The sequence below is a fragment of the Lutra lutra genome, chromosome 2 (assembly GCF_902655055.1).
Source record: "Lutra lutra chromosome 2, mLutLut1.2, whole genome shotgun sequence".
Taxonomy (NCBI): Eukaryota; Metazoa; Chordata; class Mammalia; order Carnivora; family Mustelidae; genus Lutra; species Lutra lutra.
Genome location: NC_062279.1, coordinates 96981573 through 97002149, shown reverse-complemented (window position 1 = coordinate 97002149; position 20577 = coordinate 96981573). Strand labels below are relative to the sequence as shown.

The following is a 20577-nucleotide window of genomic DNA, read 5'->3' as shown; positions in this document are numbered from 1 at the left end:
TGGGAACTGATTAATGACTTGGGAGTCAATTAGAATGCCCCACTGGACAAAGCCACAGGCAGCTTGGTTTAATTTTGTCGTTCTCGTTCAAGAAATCAGAAACATTGCTTTATTTTATCTGGCATTTATCATATAGCAAAGTGATAAGATAGTGATGTACTATCAATTTTATTATTGTCCTTGATGCTATGCAAAAAATGTAAAAAGGGTGTGTGTGTGTGTGTGTGTGTGTGTGTGTGTCTGTGAGCCTGTGCACCCCACATATACATTTCTTTTTCCATGATGTAATCTAAAGGCCATATCTACACACCGTGAATAAAAACATGCTTGAGAAATAACAAGTGTTTCTTACCATGAGCTTTCCATCAAGCTCTTCGTTTTCATTTTTTGTTTTTGATAAAACAAAGCCTATTGATTGTTAATGAAGCATGACAAATCAGATACATACCATGGTTTTCATTAGCACCAAACCATACAGTGTCCTTTGAAAATGTCTGTCTATGGGGGATTGGCCTAGATGACCACAAGAGAGTACTATGCCCTCCTTGAGCCATTCCCCATCATAAAGCATATTTGCTGAGGAAAATCATCTAATACCATGTCTTTCATTTGTTAATAACTCTAAACTCTCAAAAATGTTACCTTTTATGACTATTAGGAGACATCCTCGTAGGCATCAAAAACTATTGTCCTAACTAATCTGGTATTTTGTGGGCCCAGAAACACTTCAATTTAACAAGTGACATGTATTACTGCCAACTTGTTGGTCCTTGTTAACCTAAAAACTATATTTAGTCCTTTGGAATTTTTACTCTTTATTGAATGTATTTATTGAATTTATTTTTCAGTTGCTGCAATTTGGGCCTGCATGTGGGCCCGCTTAATTTTTTTTTTTTTTTTTGTAAAAATAAGTCCTGAATCCTTCCTATCTATGAAATTCCAAACAAATATTATTGACACATCATTGTTCAAAAAATGTTTCCTAGTTGTACACTTACTATCAGATTTCTCATAGTTTTTCAGTCTTTTGAAGGTTGAAGCAATGGTGGGAGTCTTGTCTCACAACAAGAAGATTAATTGCTCTTTCCAAATTATTATTAATAATATGAACTAGAAATTTAGGCAAGGTACTTGGAAAACAACTGCGTTTTTTTTCTCTCACAGGCGTTTATATCTCTCCATTGCCAATGCAAAGACTCAAAGTAGCACTCTTCATGAAACTTTTTGTTTTACTCTGAAAGAGGAGAACTGTTTTTTGCCTGCTAAGTGGCATCCCATGGTACTTTCTAGCAGTGCATCAGAAACTTTTCATGATCATAGCTGTTTTATCCAACCACATCAAGACTTTATCTTCTAACACTGATATATAATATGTTTAGTGTGATGAAAGAGGCAACTCTTTTCTATTCAGTATTTCATTTCACTTATTAAAATAGTGCACCTGTCTCCCTAATTGTATTTTTTAAAATTCTAAAGCAAACCTTCATTAAACTGCTTTAAAGACCAAAATATATTCTGAGTAAGGTAGGTATCCATAACCTCGTTTTTACCCAACATTTTTTACAGACTGCTGATCCCTGCAAAGACTTTCAATGACAAGATCCTAGTAATTTTTTCATTTTTTTAGCCTCTCCAAGAAAGTGATTCACTTTGTCAAGGAGTAAAGATTCATGACTGAAAACTAATTGGCTGTGAATTTTATTTGTATCATCAGTGGGGAAGAGACCAATTAACACTTGGCAAGCTCAAAATCATATACCCATTTGACATTCAAAGAACTATATTTAATGTGGCTTTTTTTTTTTGAAGTCAGAAGAGACATCAAACAACCATGCTCAAGAGCAGGCTAATAAACTCCTAGGTAGATTCTATCCAACACCCTTAGAATCACTAAGATCAGAAAGCTAATAAATACCTTAATGGGACACATTACATGGTCAGTTGCTTAAGAGGGGTAAGATCAAGAAAAAAGGAAGGAATGAAATGTTAACTTGGTGAATTAAAAGATTGTAAGATTATTTTAATTTTATGATGAATGCATTCATTACTTAATATTTAAATTTTTTGAAGACTCTAGAGCCTAAAAATTACATAGAATGAAATATTGAGCTTACAGATCAACTCTTGAGCTTTCCCATAAATAAAATCAGCCCTTAAGGTATCAGCCATACTGGCAAGAATTCATGCTTCTTTTGCATCCAAAGCAAATGATTCTGAAAATCTCTAATGGTAAATTTCCAATGAATACATGACTGATCAACCCGGTTGATCTTTGTTTTGTAACTATGTGTCTAGCTCCATTGAAGAAGTAGTCAGGTACATTATTTGCAGTACACGAGGCAGTAATTATTTTCTTCCTTCCCATACAAGTCAATAAATTTCTTTTTTTTTTTTTAAGATTTTATTTATTTATCTGACAGAGAGAGAGATCACAAGTAGGCAGAGAGGCAGGCATAGAGAGAGGAGGAAGCAGGCTCCCTGCTGAGCAGAGAGCCCGATGCGGGGCTCGATCCCAGGACCCTGAGATCATGACCTGAGCCGAAGGCAGCAGCTTAACCCACTGAGCCACCCAGGCGCCCCAAGTCAATAAATTTCTAAAGAACTCCACTAATCTTCAATTACAGTGGTATCACCTTTGATACAAATAGTGGCAGAGGCATTTCTGAGGTCATAAGTAACATTTAACATCATCCCCTGTTTTGCCTTTAGTCACCACCATAGAATGTTAAGCTAATTTCCTTACAGAACTCTAGGTGTGAACACAAGCATCACCATTTTTAACTTTTTGACTTTGGGCAAGAGTATTTCAGTCCTCTGTACATATGTTTTCTGAATTATAAAATAGAGATAATAATAATAATAGTATCTATCCAGAGTGTACTTTGGGAATTTAAATGAGATGGTACATGTGAATAACTTAGAACATATAGAAAGCTCAAGAAACATCAGCCACTCTTTGTATTATTATTATATTATCACCCATTGATTCACAGAAGACTGAATTCAATCTCTTGAATTCTGAATAGTCCCTGAGCCCGTTGTACCTGTGCTGGTGCTGTGTGGGCATGCAGAGAGGAAGCTTCTGTCCTGTGAAGAACCACCACCAACATGCCCTCCCATATTCTCTAGCCAGGGCTTTGGTTAGAGTCCATAAAAGCTACAATGAAGATAGCATTATAAGCTTTAAATCAGGAAAGGCCCTCGTTTATATAAATATCTACTTTTTAAGAAAAAATTTATTTATTTATTTGAGAGTTGGGGGTGGCAGAGAGAGAGAAAGACTCTCAAGCAGACTCCCCACTGAGCATGGAGACCCATGTGGGGCTCAATCCCAGGACCCTGAGTTCATGACCTGACCTAAAGCCAAGAGTTTTGGCTGCTCAACCAACTGAGCCACCCAGGTGCCCCATATGTAAATATCCATTTTACAGATGCCTTGTTCATGTAAATTGCTACAAGTCCTGACATGCTGCTGTCCTTTTTCTGATTTTTAAAGTTACTATTGTCCACTTCGTCATCACAGTCCCAAGAGCCCACATATTTTATTTCAAAGAGGAAATTTGGGCTGAGGCTACTATTGGTAGTTCTCCTTTTCAGGGCCAAAGGAAAGAGAGTGACAAAATTTCAGAGGAGGGAGAGACCAATCCAGATTTCTTGTATTCCCATCACTACAGGTGGTGACTCTTTTGACTAAGAACTCACCTTCATATTTATTGGGGAGGGGAGAAAAAATTATCCTGTGGGCACTCCAGGATAAAGCACATGGGTTTCAGCATTCTAGGCTTGATGTTCCCCCTCTCTGATCTTCTTGCCAAGCCCTTTCTTTCTATCAACTTTATTTATTTACGATATTTGACAACTACACAAATTCCTTAGCACAGGGACAGAGTCCGAAGGCCTTATGCTATTCCAGGTATAAACTCTTTAGCTGCTGAATCAGAGGGTGGCCCAGAGAGCCCTCCAGTATTGGGAAGGAGAGGGGGGAGCGTTCAGTTACTTCGCAGCACATACAGAATTAGTTCAGAATTTAACACCTGCTATGGATGACCCAATGGGGCTGGCCCCTATATACAAGGATTTTATATAGCCACAGCCACTACCTTTGTTGAAACATATCTGTTGACTTCTGTGCCTGCCTAAACTGTAAAGAAATAAGGACCAAAAAGGGGATTCCTCATGTTTTATCTCTAATACCAGCACACTGAATCTACTTAGTAGATTCTCTGACTGTATTTAATTAAACAAGGAAAGAGTCCCTGTTGGCTATGGCTACAGTTTAGGAAATGGAGATAGAACTTTGATTCCAAATGGGTGTGTTTGTTACCCCTGAAGATACAACCCGATTGACAGAACTCAGTGTAAGGTGAGGTGATCCATCAGTCTGAAGCCTGAGAGCAAATTTCCAATCTACTAGGATCAGGAGAAAAAGAATGGCAGCGGGGAGGGAGCTCATTGGGAGTTACTTTCGTTCAAGGAATATAGGGCAGGTTAATAATACTCATATTAAGAGTAGACTAAATGAGAGAAAGAAAACCAACTGCCAGAAATACTCTAAAATGGTATTGCCCACTATTTTGTTTTTTTGCTAAGACCAAGCCAAAACTATAATGTTTTTCTTGCATTTCAATAGACAAGCCTCCCCATCTCCCTAAACAAGCCAGAAAACTAATGCAGTCATGAATGGGTGCAGGGTTGCTCCAGTGGCATAATAGCAGCACTCTGTGAAATGAATCCCTCTTTGATCATCTTAGTTTATACCTAGAAAATGTTGTCGTCACATGATGAGGCAGAAATATACTCAGAGATACTTTATTTCATGAGATTCTGTCTTTTGGAGAGTACTGGGATCAAAACATCAATGGATACAAGATTTGTTGGCATGGCAGAAGGAGCAAAACTGAATTTTTCACTAAAACCTGTGATTTGTATCACCTCTAACAAGGGGATAATTGCTTCTCTAATTATAATTGAGCTATTTCTCATAGGAGTTTAATTGGAGGAACAGGGCCCAATGTTCAACTTATTGACCCACTTGTGCTTAGAAACCATCATTTTATTTATCAACATTTGCATCTCTAATTAGCAAGTGGAAAAATATGGGTTGAAGTGCAAAAGAATAGATTATTTTGCTGAGTTTGGTCTTGATAAGGAGGGAACAGATTTTTTTTAAAGCTACTACTGCCAGGGCAAAAAGCTGCTGGCAGGGGCACCTGGGTGGCTCAGTGGGTTAAAGCCTCTGCCTTCGGCTCAGGTCATGATCCCAGGGTCCTGGGATCGAGCCCCACATCGGGATCTCTGCTCAGCAGGGAAACTGCTTCTCCCTCTGCTTCTGCCTGCCTCTCTGTCTGCCTGTGCTCGCTCGGTCTCTCTCCCTCTGTCCCTGGCAAATAAATAAATAAAATCTTAAAAAAAAAAAAAAAAGAATAATAAAGTTAAATGATGCCACCATCAGTTTTTCAAAAAACAGTAAGAAATTATAAACCTTTTCTGGACTTATAACACATTTGTGGCTTCACCTGGGCCCATACGTAGTGGTTCCTTTGAACTATAGTACAACATGCACTTTTTATTTTTCAATTACTAGTTCCTTGATTCAAGAAATATTTTTTGTCTACTCACTGTGTGCAGTATAATTTTCTAGTATCTAGGAGATACAAGTCAGCCAAAGTCCCTAATGGGTTAAAAGAGAAAAAAAAGGACTAAACAGGAATAGAAATAAATGGCCAAGATGCCATCCGATAATTGCCAGTGAAAGGAAATAAGACAAGGTCATTTTGAGAGGTTGATGGTTGTTGGGAATGGGAAGTCGCTTTAAAGTCAAGGAGAATCTATCCGTAGAGGCACTATCCGACATGCGGTCTGAGTGACAGGAGAGAGCCAGTCATGAAAAGATTTGGGTCAGGACATTCCAGACAGGGGGAGCAAAACACCCTCAGAAGGAGTGGATGTGGCTGTATGATTTACAAACAGGCCAGTGGCCCAGACACACAGTGAAGCCATGAGGAGGGCAGGAAGTCCTTTAGTCAGAGGGAAGAGACAAGTTTGTAGACTAACAGACATGGTAAGTAGCTTGGATATATCTCCGAATGCAGGAAGAGCCACTGGAGATTTTAAGTACAGAATTATCATGTTGGGATATAATTGTTTTTCGAAAATCATTCTCTCTGCTGTGTGGAAAATTCATTTTTGTAGGGTGAGAATGAAAGCAGGGATCCATCTAGGGGACCTTGCCCCAACACAAGCGAGAGAAAATGGTTGCTTGTTTCAGTGTAAAAGTAAAAGAGATGGAGAGAGATGGAGAAATAAAAGAAATACCTTAATTTCTGTGGGATAAAAAATTCTGAACATGATTTTTAGATTTTATTTTATTCAATGAATAAAACTTAGAAACTATTTGGTCTTCCAGGGGAAAGGAAAATTTTCCATGCTAAAGTGTAGCACATCCACTAGAGAGAGCTTTTCTTAAATGAACTAAAATCAGTGATCAACAGACCTCAGCTGTTTTCAAATATAATCTCTCTCTCAGTAGCACTTTAGCACCAGGCAGTGACCTAGACTGTGTCTTTAATCACAGGGCAAGATGGTCTTTTATTTCCATGACCCTTATTTCTTGAGAAAAGTATATGTTTCTTCAATAAGTTCTCTTGCTTTGGAATTTCTTTCAGTGATTCCCCCCATTTGCCTAGAGGCACTACTTACTGTAAACTCACTGGGGGTTAAGAAATGGCAGTGCTAGAGAGCAGAAAGCCAGTATTTTCTAAAGATGGCCAAACTTGGTAAGAGTCCCACTTTTACTTGATAAATAAGAAGAAATGCTAGGAGTTCCTAGGATTTCCTCCTGAAAAGCAAATTTGTAGTGAAGACTGGTTAGGAACTAACAATGGACTTGACTCATCAATTTATGTTTGCTTTGCCCTAAAAAAATTAGCATTTTAAGAATATTTCAGTGCCATTTTGCTCCCATGCAAGAGATTACTTAATAGAGTCATTCTACCTTGGGCATTTTTGGTGGCTGTCACTATTAGTTAATTCAATAGTTCATTAGGTCAATGTGCTTTTATCTTCTCATAGTTGAACTTAGGCTTTAGGAATGAAAGTTTTCAGATTTCAAGACAAGTTTGCCTCCGCAGTATGGTCTGTGTACATTCAGCTCTCAAAAGCAATGAGCCAGACATATGTGCAATTAAGGGAGTGTTTCCTCAATAGGAAAACAAATTCCTTTCTTAGCAAATTCCTTCTCTTTGCAGAAGTTACAACTGAGCAAAATGTCACTACATTTTCCACTTGCTTTTTTTAATTCTTTAGCTTTTTTTTTTTTTTACAATTGTCTAAAGATACAATTTCAACATGCTTGAAGACCAACACTTTTTTTTAAAGCATAAAAACACACTCACAAACCCATTGAAACATACAAAGTATTTTGGACAGTAGTCAACACAGAAGTGAATAAGCATCTTATTTTATTGCAAATCTGATAAGCAAACGGGTACATAAACAACGTAGCCTCTATTCTTGACAATAGAGAACATCTGGAACAATATCTCTACAATAGCTATGCAGGTGGTGGGAGGTAGAAGTAGAAAGCTTGTGTCATTGTGCACACTCTTTTTTAATGGCCTTTTGCTTCTTGTTTTTAAGGCACTTTTTTAGCCACAACTTATGGGTAAAGAACATTTGCTTGCCTCCTATAGTGAAGACTTTGTTAGTCATGCAAGATGGAGAGAAACTGTTGCCACTGTGAGAAATCAAAAGAAAATAATTCTGAGATTTCAAACTCTGGAGCAATTGGAGCCAAACCCTATGTAGTAAAAGTCTCCGGAAGGCTATTAGCTATGGATATCTTTTAGAATTGCCAAGGCCTTACTAGTCAAAGTGTGATGTGTAGATTGTCTGTAGACTCTCAGGCCCCATCCCACCCCACCCACCCCAAATCGCATTTTTAGCAAGAACACGAGAACTAGTCTGCACGCAGTACTGGTTCTCCAATGAGGATACTGTTGGTATCACCTGGAAACTGGCGGGATGTGCAGGCTGACTATCAAGATTTTTAAGAGCCCCCCCCCCCCACAACCGCCATGATTCTTAAATCCAACAAAGTTTGAGAACCGCTGGTCTAAAGGGCAGTGTTAAAACAAATACGGAAAAACCTTCAAACCTGTCACTTCCAAACTGGTCAGTAAACTTGGCAGACTCCCAGCATCTAACGAATGCTCCTTCTAGAAGCTTGGCTTGGCTCAGTGTGCATTTGATAATCACCCCATAATTGCTTTTCCCATTTGTTTGATTAATGTACCTGCATGCGACGATGCTGGGCTAAATCCCCACTCTCTTAGGGGTACACACTCTTCTCAGCTCTATTGTGACATTCTCATTCTTGGTGTTCTGACCCGAGGGGCTCCAGTTTGAGTTCAACAGAGTAACCTTTTCTGATAGATGTGGGTTTTTCTAGCTAATGTTTGCTGGACTCACTTTTCATGTTGGGTGGCATGTGGCAGTTTCTCTCTGTTAATTAGAACAAATGTGCCAATTATGTTAATGTTTCTCCCGATACCAATCAGTGAATAATTAGACACAACACATCTGTCTTTCACAGGGGAGTAGAATGGGAAAGAAAACTGCAAGGTGCTTTGTTCTGTATTTTTGACATATACGATTAAACAATTCCTTAACCAATCACATTGTTAACAAGTTCATGTATCTAAAGGGCAAAGGGCGTCAGTAGCTTCTTCAGGGGAAGCTGAACACCTCTCATTATTAGCAATTTTATGACCAACTATCTCTAAAAAGATCTCTGTAAAGAATTGAATTGATTCTCCTTCCTTTTTTTTTTTTTTTTTTCAAAATTTCGTTGTCCTATCAGTAAAATCCAGGTATGTCATTTACCCTGAACTACAAGAAGAAACATGTTCTTAAGTAGAAGTATTTAAAATTCTCAAAAAGGATTCAGCTTTGGGGCGCCTGGGTGGCTCAGTGGGTTAAGCCTCTGCCTTCAGCTCAGGTCATGATCTCAGGGTCCTGGGATCGAGCCCCGCGTCGGGCTCTCTGCTCTGCAGGAGCCTGCTTCCTCCTCTCTCTCTCTCTGCTTGCCTCTCTGCCTACTTGTGATTTCTCTCTGTCAAAAAAATAAATAAAATCTTTAAAAAAAAAAAAAGGATTCAGTTTTATTGATAGAAAAGATAACACTGAAAAAAGTCACAAAACTCAGCCTATAGGATTATGTTGAAGGTGTTCTAACAATACGCGAATCACCAACAGATTTATAATTTGTTATAATTTCTGCTTATGTGTCTCCATGTACATTAGCTTTGGGAGCTTTCTGACTATTGGAAAAATTTATTTTGCTACTGTTGTTGTTATATTGTCATCTGTGGCCCATACGTGGCCTGGTTTTACAGAGATGGAGTTTAGCCAAATTTCCTAATATAAGTAAGTAATGCCTCTACTCTTGTGTTGATTCTGGCAATATGAAGATGAGACATATGAAACCAACACATTGGTCTTCCTGAAGGTAGTCAGAGCATAGTGTAGGTATGCTTTTCCATAAAGCTTTTTGTGTAAAGTATATGTACTCTAGCAAATATAACTCATGTTCCTAATGTTTAATAATATTCAACTATGTACTTTTATCATCTAAACACCATCGTTGTTATAAAGTCTCTATTATTGTGGTTTCAAATATTTTGTCTCCATTGTTTTTTTTTTTTTAAGATTTTATTTATTTATTTGTCATAGAGAGAGAAGCGAGAGTGAGCACAGGCAGACAGAGTGGCAGGCAGAGGCAGAGGGAGAAGCAGGCTCGCTGCCAAGCAAGGAGCCCAATGTGGGACTCGATCCCAGAACGCTGGGATCATGACCTGAGCCGAAGGCAGCTGCTTAACCAACTGAGCCACCCAGGCGTCCCTCCATTGTTGTTTTAAAAACAGTTGGTCAGGGGTGCCTGGATGGCTCTGTGGGTTAAGCTTATGCCTTCAGCTCAGGTCATGATCCCAGGTTTCTGGGATCGAGCCCCGCATCAGACTCTCTGCTCAGCGGGGAGCCTGCTTCCCCCTCTGTCTCTGCCTGCCTCTCTGCCTACTTGTGATCACTGTCTGTCAAATAAATAAATAAAAACTTTAAAAAAATAAAATAAAATAAAATAAAATAAAAACAGTTGGTCAGAAAATAAGAATGGAATTATTTTTTACTATGTTCGGTTAACCAGCAAAGTTTTGTTGTAGTGTTCAAGGATTCATTAATACCCAGTGCTCAGAATGGAATTTAGATTGTAAATTATTTTTTCTTACTGTGGCACTGATTTGCTTAAACAAAATGTAAAAATGACTAAGAGCAAACATTTACTATATTTGGAAATAGTTATGATTGCTAATACTAGTTAGTGCCAGGAATTCCTAAAAAGCCCCTGATAAATGCATTGTCCTGGGATATATTCTTTGTGCCTGAAAGCTGGAAGGAATGAAGCAACAAGGAAGAGGGCATGGTTGTTGATTTATTTTTATTACATCATTTTGTCCAAAAATATTTGTGTTTTACTTTTTAATAGTAAAACATGAACATAGTTAGGATTTACACAATTTTAGTAGCAAACCATGAAACAAATTACTTAAAGATAAATAATGTTTGAAAAATAATTATTTTGTGTAAATGAGTCCCCCACTTTACTCTTAACATTAGAAGTTTGGGGTTCTGTCTTAGGTAGCTTAGCTTTTATGATGCTTAATTAGAAAGAGGGAAGGGGAGTGAATAAAGGTGAGAAAATGAGTGTGGGAAGTAAAGATTAAACTGGAGATTAGAATTTAATTTAATTTAATTATGAGCTACAAATGGATAATCCATTAGGAATGGTAATCCACTTTTCTCTGCCTTTGCTGATGATATAAATAAAAAATTAAATTTAAACGGAAGAATAAAGTTTTTAGGGGAGAGAGTTGAAACATGAGGTTGTTGAATGCTGAAATGCCTGTTCAGAAAAAGTTTTGCAAGCCTGAGCTGTTGACAAATGATCTCCATGTTTTGCTGCAAAACCTTTTTTTTTTTTCCCTGACAGCACTTATATAGCCAATAGTTCTGAATTTTATAAAATATCAGTAACAGTAAAGCTATAAAACCATGCATCTAGGAGCCATAAAAAAACAGTTGATTCTTAAATCACACCACACGCAGGAAGAGATGGCAGTTTTATATATCTTTCCTGGGAACACACAATATGGGGTCACTCTGCCCCAGTCCTGAAACTTATAATCAAATTGGGAATCACTCATCTTCATTAATAAAATCATGTTGGTGTTTTGAGAACTCTCTGCCAAACTGAGGGCATCAATAGAACTGAAAGACCTAACTGTTGGAGGGATTTCTAAACGTTTTATTCTCCTAGAAGAGTTGGGAACCAATTCTCCTATAGGAAGGCTAGAAATATGACCTCTCTTCTGGTACATACACTAGAAGGGACTGAAGCTGTAAATAAGGGGAAACTTTCCTCACTGGGAGAGTTGTATGAATGGGGACTCGTAAACTAATACCAATAGCCCCATGCAGTTGAAATTAAAAGAATTCTCCCAGTTTTTGTTTTTCCTGATTAGTATTATGAATATGAAGATATGTACTTCTTAATAGAGACACTAAGGAACACTGAATCATCAACATTTCAAATACATTTATGCAGATACAGCTCTGTTTGGGGTAAACTCAGTCTTAGAGAAGAAGTAATTAAATTAAATTTATTGCCTGCCTCCTAATTCCAGGTGCATTCCCTTCCATATCTCATTAAATCCTCCTACAACGCTGGGTGGGATGGTCCTTCCCTCTGTACATGTGAACATCGTGCTTCTGGGAGCTTCCAGCCTGCATAAGGCTGCAAACGTAGCAAGTGGGAGGACCTGGCTACGGAGCCAAGTCTGGCAACTCCGAAGTCCATATTTTTTCCTATAACAAAAAAATAAAATAAAATAAAATAAAAGACTTATGGACTGTATGTTTTGGAAATTCAGTTCATTAAAATTACACAGATTGTGTGTAGCTGTGTTTGATTGATTTTCATGAACTAATCAGATAGTATCCAGACAAAGATATCTTTGGGGGGAAAATCATTTATTTAAAAAGTGTTAGATCATCTCATCAATTTTCCAAAAGTAGGATAAAAATGTTGATTTTTGTTGTTTGTTGTTATTATCTACACACACTTCATTTTAAAAATGAAAATTTTAGAATGTGAAAGAAAAATTAAACTCAACTTCTGGTCCATTTTTTTAGAAAAATGTCAATAATTTTTAAACATATTTCATTTGGTGATGTTCAGGAAATTTTTTACAAAATATTTTCCTAAAATGAAATTAATTGGTATGTCTCTCTCCACTTCTGTCATTCTCTCTCTCTCTCTGTCTTTATATATATATAAACAGGTAGATAGATAGATAGATAACATAAATACACACACACACACACTTTCCCAGGTCACATTTTTTTCATTTGCTTGTTTATCATAGTACTGTTCTTAGTTCTGTGACAGGCAGTCTTTTGCAGTACTTAGAAGTCATATTTCAGCTTCTAGAAATCAAAATATATGCATTGCTAATCATCAATAGAATCCAACATTGTGATTGTCTGAAACTTTGAAAGTCATAATTATTAAATATTTTGTCTGATTTTTAGTACCTGCAATAATCCTTAGTGTATAATAGCTGTTCAATGGGTACTCGGTGAGTAAACTAATTTTAGGTAGATCCTACTGAGTTTTATGCATCCCATGTCTTGTTTCTTCTCTCTGAACGTGGCTACATATCTCAGTTAAGGAAATGCCTCTTTACATAAACTTGCCGCTTCATAGCAGTAGTTTTATTTTCTGTTTGGGCACTCACTCATGCCTTTGTTCACATACTCATTCATTCATTCTTTCACCACACTTCAGTCAAGGAGGCTTTATTTCTGCTTCTCAAACAATGACTTTTGTCATTGCTCTTCCCTGTACCTGGAACATCTGGCTCAGTGTGGTTGGTTTTTTCTAGATATTCATGTCCTAGTACTCAGTCAGCTCTACAGAGAGGCCTTCCCTGTCAACCAAAAGAAGAGTGAGCAAAATATAGCCTGCAGACCAAATATGGCCCACCACTTGTTTTTTTTTTTCCTATAAAAAAAAAGTTCCTATAAAACTTTTGTAAACAAAGGTTTATTGGAATACAACCATGCTTATTCATTTACATATTGTCTCTCCTACAGTTTAGAAATCTTGACATACACGACCTACAATACTTAGTATATGACCCTTCACAGAAAATGTTTTCTGACTCCTGATCTAAAACACTGTATAACAATTTTTTTAAAATTTTTTCTAGCCCTAGGGACCATTGAAATTATCCAGTATATTTATGTTGTTTATACATTGCCTTCTGTCTTGGGAATCACTTGGAGGGCAGACTTTGTCTGTTTGGTCTATTGGTGCATAACAGGTGCCAGGAATAGTGAGGTCATGTAGTAGATACTCAGCAAATATTCATTGGATAAACAATAAATAACATTTTGAACATCTCTGCTAGAATACTGTGCTAGATACAAAACTAGATACAAAACTAAACATATATATTCAGAGATATTCAAAATGTATCATATTGGAGATATCACATACATATAAACAATCATGCTGTCATGAACTCCCAGGTACAAATTACAAATCATTACAGTACAGTATGACAAATGGTTTGATAAGATTGCTTCAGCTGCACATAAAAGGAAAAACAGACAAAAAGGGCTTAAGAATGAAAGAGCCTTCTGAGGTGAATATTGAAGAACGGGTAAAATTCTCTCAACAGAAAAGGAGGAGAAAGGCATTCTGGGTAGAGTGACAGAAAATTCAGTGAGTGGCCATGTTAGTGATGATCCCATGCTAAGGAAACTTCAGGAAACTCATATGTCTAGAGAGTAGTAGTAAGTGATCAAGGTGAAGCTAGAGCAATAATTGAGGGCACTTGTAAAAGATTTCATGTGAAGTTTGGATTTTGACCTAGAAACAGTGACACAATGGAAAACATTTTAATTGAAGTTACTGTTTTTAAGATTTGTTTTTTAAGGGCTCCTGGGTGGCTCAGTGGGTTAAAACCTCTGCCTTTAGCTCAGGTTGTGATCCCAGGGTACTGGGATCAAGCCTCACATCGGGCTCTCTGCTCAGTGGGGAGCCTGCTTTCCCCCTCTCTCTGCCTACTTGTGATCTCTCTCTCTCTCTGTCAAATAAATAAATAAAATATTTTTTAAAAAATTTGTTTTTTACTAAGAATTGTTGGAATTAAAATAGTATCACAGTAGTTAAGAGTAGGGTTAGAGAGAGGAGCCGGTTTTGAAAAACCATTTTCAGTGTCATTCATAACTGAATAAAATAGTTTTGAAGAAAGGTACAAGAGGATTCCTGTAAGCTCTGAGTGTAGGATTGGGAGGGTAATGCCTCCATAATTAAAAAGAAAACCAGGAGGACCACGTCTATGGAGAGAGGGATAATATGAGGAGATACTGAGATCGATTCAACACATGTTCTGTGTTTCATTTTTGTTGAGCATTCAGATGGAGTTATCAAGAAAGTAATTGAAAATATGAATGGAACTGAACGAACATTGGGACTGGAGTTAATGATTTTTTAGTGAACAGCCATGAGAGTGAAGGAGATCCCCAGCACATATAGGCCAATGGTTTCAAACCTGGCTCCGCATTAGCATTACCTGAAGAGCTTTTGAAAACACCAGGGCCTGGGCCCTTCATAAGCCCCATTCAGTCAGAACCTCTGCAGGGGGCCGGAGCGGCGTGTGGGGGGCCAAGAACAGGTCTTAAAACCTAACTGGGTGATTCTGATGCACCAAGTTGGGAACTACCGCTATAAAATTAAAAGGAGAGAAAATGAAAGAGAGAGCCCTGCATAGGACAATGTGAGCCATGGTGGATAAAATGAAGGGACCAAGGAAAGAGGTTTGGAGTAGGTCAGTTAATTACGTGACATGAGAGTGATATAGGGAAAGATGATGCCATTGGCTTGTTGGACGGGGCAGCGAGGGAGGCCCCTGGTCACCTCTGAGAGTGTAGTTTGAATGATGAGCGTGAATCCAGACAGTGCTAAATTGAAGCTCAGTGGGCAGAGAAAGAGATGAGGACAGCTTAGCCACCGAGGGAGAGAGAGGAGACGGAAGTGAGGCTGCGAAGAGCAGGTGTGTCACAGAGTCATTTCCTTGTTGGTTGGTTTTTAGGATGGATAGGAGACATGGGTGTGTTTGTGGGTGACCTGACACAGAAGGAAGAAACAGCTTTGAGAGGAGTTTATACCTTTGGCCTTATTTGGTCTGTTTAAAAAAAAAAAAAAAAGGACGTTTGTCATCTGCTTAGATTAAGCAAGATCACAAAAACATCCAGTAATATGTTGATGACCTGGGACCTCAGGAAGTCAGAGCGGGACAAAGTGAGCTGTAAGTGCAGCTCCTGAATGTCAGATTGTGTTTGGAGGAGGTGGGAATTGGCCTCGCAAGTGGGGCGAGCGCCTTCTGCAAAAACTGGCTCTTTTTCCCATTTCCTAACATTTTTCACAAGAGGAAAATGACCTTATTTGTGTTTGCATTTTCCTGATTGAACGTCGAACAAAGTCTCACAATATGAAGATTGCCCTTTACAGAATGATCTCACGTTGCTCAGCACCCTTGCCGCGGAGCACGTTGCCTAAGAAAATAACAGCCCGAAGAGTGTTCAGTTAGATTTAACACAGGTGAGTCATAACATATGGGTATGTGCACAAGGGAGGGGTTTTTTTTAGGGATAGAATTTGATGGAACATTGTTAGTAAAAATATGTACATTAAAAATATTTTTAAGTATCTTTCATCTTGCACTAGATATTCCTTTCGCTTATTAAACTTAAATTTTAATTTGTAAGCGTCTTTGAAACTAGTAAAGACACTAAATCAGGTAGTGTTCTATTATCATATATTATGTTCAGGGACCCATTAGTGGCATAGGAGGGCCTCCAATTTTGATGAATGCCAAGAATTGTAATGACCTGATTTGCAAAAGAATTTGTCATCCTGTCATTATAAGCTTTTCCTCTCTCAAATACCACACTAATCTTCCCGATTAGCTTGTCCCCAACTTGGGCCGCCCTAGAGGCTTTTATACTCTCATACAAATGTATCTTGGGAACATTGGGATGCAGGAGATGCCTTCATTTTGAAAAGCAGAGGGCACATTTTCAGGGCAGTTGGTTTTAGGATGAAGTGTATATGAAATTAAAGATATAAATACAGATTTCCCTTAAATATCTTTTTGTTTCTGCACTCCTTAGAACATTTTTGCATACTGCTGTTTACTTGATTTCCGGGTTGAAATCCACATACCTTCATACTCTTCTTTAAACTGAAAAGAGTTTTCCCTTAGTCATTTATATGGCAGTGTAATAATTTATATGGTTTAGGTCAAGATGCTATATCTCAGGTCATTTGCATGTAAAGAGAACCCTGTAATGATGGGGCTAAAAACTAGCCCCCTCCTAAAGACATTTCAGGTCACTGCCAAAAATTGGGGTGCATTTCCAAGAGCAAGGATTCTTTCCTGATGCCCCTGAAATCAGAGCAACCCCAATCAGTTGTAGTGTTGGTCTGAAAGTGAACCTGTGCTGGCCTCGTAAGATTGAGCAGGGTGGTGGTGATAACAGAGATTGGGGCTGATGGCCCTTTCCTAGGGTCACACTGCTTCCCGACAGAGTGCTAGCTAGAGGCTAGCCCAGGTCCATGTCCTGGAGTAACTAACATGTTCTTGGTGTCCCAGCTTCTCCTCACTACCACCCTGTGATCTGGAGCCCCTCCATGGGTGCTCATGTCTGTCGCTCTACAGTGGCTTCCTCCCAGTTCTTGCTTCTGTAGGCAAACAAGAACTCAGGGCTCAGGCAGTCCGGCATCCAGATCTGTGCTCCTCCATGAGCTTTGTAAGCCCACACCAGTTACTCTTTCTGAACTTCATTCTCCTCATCTGAAAAATGGGTCTATACATACCTCACTCACAGAGCAGTTGTGAGGAATAGAGATCATGTATCTAGAGTACCCCGCTCGGTGCCTGAAATACTCCATACCAGCCCATTGGTTTCTCTTTTTCATTCCTCACAACACATTTCATCCTGCTCACCCCCTCACTGCCCTCCCAATTTCAGTGCAGGGAAAATGTTCTGCTTTTGAACTCTTTCTTAAAGATTCGCACTTGGGACCACAGGGCAACTGTCACCCTAAAGGATGGCAGTTGTCCCATAACCACAGCATGAGCCATAATATCTACCTTTCCTTTCCTATTGGACCAGTCCAGCTGCCCCAGAATCTTCTCTGAGTAGAGAGAAAGAGAAACAGAGAAGAGAGCTCAGGACAGTCACTCCTGAACTTGTAGCCATAGTGAGAGCAGAGATGACCAGAAGGAAATTCCCTCTTTTGGGAACCTGGATAAATGGTTAAATCCAAAGATGTGCTTGCTGTTTCTGCAGGGGGTGGGGGGTGGGGGTGGGAATGGGGTAGAGACCAATGTCATTAAAAGAACAAGTGATGACTATTTTTTTTAAAGATTTTGTTTATTTTACACACACAGGAGAGAGAGAGAGCACAAGCAGGCAGAGTGGCAGGCAGAGGGAGAGAGAGAAGCAGGCTCCCCACCAAGCAAGAAGTCTGATGTGGGACTCAATCCCAGGACCCCGAGGGTCATGAGCATGAGCCGAAGGCAGGTGCTTAACAGACTGAGCCACCTGGGTTCCCCAATTGATGACCATTTTATATTATCTATTCATCACTCCCTGCCCCCCAGCACACAAATGGGTAACCTGGGAATTCTAAGGGCATAATCAAATTTGGAGGCTGTACGGGTCCAAATAGTAAAAACAAGAAATGGCTTATTACTAAAAAGAGAGGGCGAGGGAGAGATGGAGGATAGACTAGACATCATAGGGTACCAAGAGAGAACTGAGTGTGTCCAAAAAAACATATTTCATTAAGTAGACAAATGTAAAATTATTTTCATGTTATGAGGGTCAAGTTGTTTATGGAAAATTAGAATATGCTTGAATCATTTAGTCCTTAGACTCTTTAAGAATCCATTTTCTTTTTTAGAATTTTAGTATTGAGGGACAGTTGGGCGGCTCAGTCAGTTAAGCATTCCCTTCTAGGTTTTGACTCGGATCATGATCTTGGGGTCATGGGATCGAGCCATGCACTGGGCTCTGCAGTCTTTGGAGAATGTATTTAAGATTCTCTCCCTCTTGGGGCACCTGGGTGGCTCAGTGGGTTAAAGCCTCTGCCTTCAGCTCAGGTCATGATCCCAGGGTCCTGGGATCGAGCCTCACATCGGGCTCTGTGCTCAGCGGGGAGTCTGCTTCCCTTCCTCTCTCTCTGCCTGCCTCTCTGCCTACTTGTGATCTGTCTGTCCAATAAATAAATAAAATCTTAACAACAACAACAACAACAAAATTCTCTCCCTCTTTATCTGTCCCTCCCCCACTTGTGCGCTCTCTCTCTCTCTCAAATAATATCATTCAAAAAAAGAATATTAATATTTAACATAAAAACTTGAAACCTGACCAAGTGGCTGGTTCTCTGTTTGGAGCCAGTTTCATGAAACCAGTTTTAAGCTGTTCTTTTTCTTTTGTCTGTACGTATTATAGTGAGTTGTAATTATGACTTAAAAACACATGACAAATATTTTGAATGTTAAAAGAAAAAAGAACAAGCAAAGATGACTAACTTGAAGTTGCAGGAAAACACAACTGGGAAACTCAGATAAAATGAAAAGTATAAAAATGTGGGTGGTCTGGGTCTAGGTAAAAGTAATAGTAATATATAAATTGCCTCTCATTTATGCCTTATTATGAAGTACAAGAATAACTTTCTCAAATTAATCTTGCTAAAATTTCTTTTATTAAAAATCTTTCCTACTCATACTTTTAAGAATGAATCTAGTGTGATGATTTGCTTGTAATCTGAAAAAAATTAGAAAATAATATTTATGCAGACTGATTAAAATGCCATGTTATACTTTCTCTAAAGCACACACATGCTAATGATATCTCTAGACATGGATTCACAAAATTTAAATGGAAATATGTATTTAGGTTTAGCATACAAACTAGATTGGCCAATTTAATACTTAATCATTTATATATTTCTAGTGCAATCTTAAAGTGTTGTAATCTAATGGTGAGTTGATTTTGTCTCAATAAAAAATGTCAGGGAAAGCTGAAGGAATTCAGACATCAAGATACTTTCCTTTTTGTTTTTATTATTTTTATAAATATATTTATTTATTCATGAAAGACAGTGAGGGGTGGGGGGGGTAATGGTAGAGGGAGAAGCAGACTCCCCACAGAGCATGGAGCCCAAAGCAAGGCTGCATCCCAGGACCCTGGGATCATGACCTGAGCCGAAGTCACTCAGGTGCCCCAAGGCATCATTTTTTAAATGATTTTATTTACTTATTTGAGAGAGTGCATGAGCAGTGGGGAGGGGCGGAGGGAGAGGGAGAAGCAGACTCCCCATTGAGCTGAGAGCCCAATGCTGGACTTGATCCCAAGACCTCAGTATCAGGTCCTGAGCCGTAAACAGACACTTAACTGACTGAGCCACCCAGGCGCCCCTCCTTTTCGTCTTTAAATTAACACCAATTCTCTGCCATTTTTTAGAGTAGTTTGGGTTTTTTTCCTATCTCCTTTAAATATATCCTTAATGAATACTAAATAATTTAAGCCTGTTTACTGTATGTCAGGCACTGTATGTAATTTGTGTAGTAACTCATTTGATCTTTACAAACCTTATGGAATGCATTTGAGGATTATCCCCATTTTATAAATGAGGACCCTGAGGCAGGGCAAAGATGAGGAACTTAACCACGAGAGACACAGAGATGACAGAGTTCGATTTTGAACCCAGGCAGTTAGGTTCCAGAGCAGCCCTCTCAGCTGCTTCTTAAAGGACAATTTTCAGTTGCACACAGTGGGATTAATCAACAGCAAACCTAACAACAGAATATGCAAATAAGACATCCTAACATTGCCCTGTAACTATTTTTATTACCTGTTAATAAATTCCCATTTCTTGATAAACACTTGAGTCAATTATTTCAAATGTGCCCCAAATTATTGAAAAGACTGCAGTTACTGAGTCACAAGGACAGACACGCTACTTTGTCTCACTGCAGTGCTGACAACAAGTTATGGTTTATGGGCAAAGCCTTTTATTGTTTCTGAACTACAACCTATTTTTCTCTCTTCTTGAATGTTTTATACATAGCTAAAAATAACTTCTAACTCAGAAAGACTTCTCCCATGTATAAATCAGATGGTTTGCTAAATGCGAGGGGTGGGAGGAAGCCACATCTCTGGGTGAAATCAACAAACAGCATTGAAATGACCCAAATAAGAACAGAATTCAGAGGCCAGACCAAAGTACTGACTCCTGATGAACCAAGATTAGCTTATAAGTAAATAGCATTGCAACAATATAATTAATTACTATTCTATGCAATAAATTTCTAACACAATAAGAGATTGTTTACTGCTTCTTGGGACTTCACATACAGTTTATGTAAGGAGATTCACTGT

At 38.6% G+C, this 20577-nt stretch overlaps 1 protein-coding gene across 3 annotated transcripts in view; it reads left to right on the top strand.

Moving 5' to 3' along the window:
- UNC5C (unc-5 netrin receptor C) overlaps positions 1-20577 on the top strand; it is a 359485-nt gene that overhangs the window by 261899 nt on the left and 77009 nt on the right. The window lies entirely within an intron of this gene.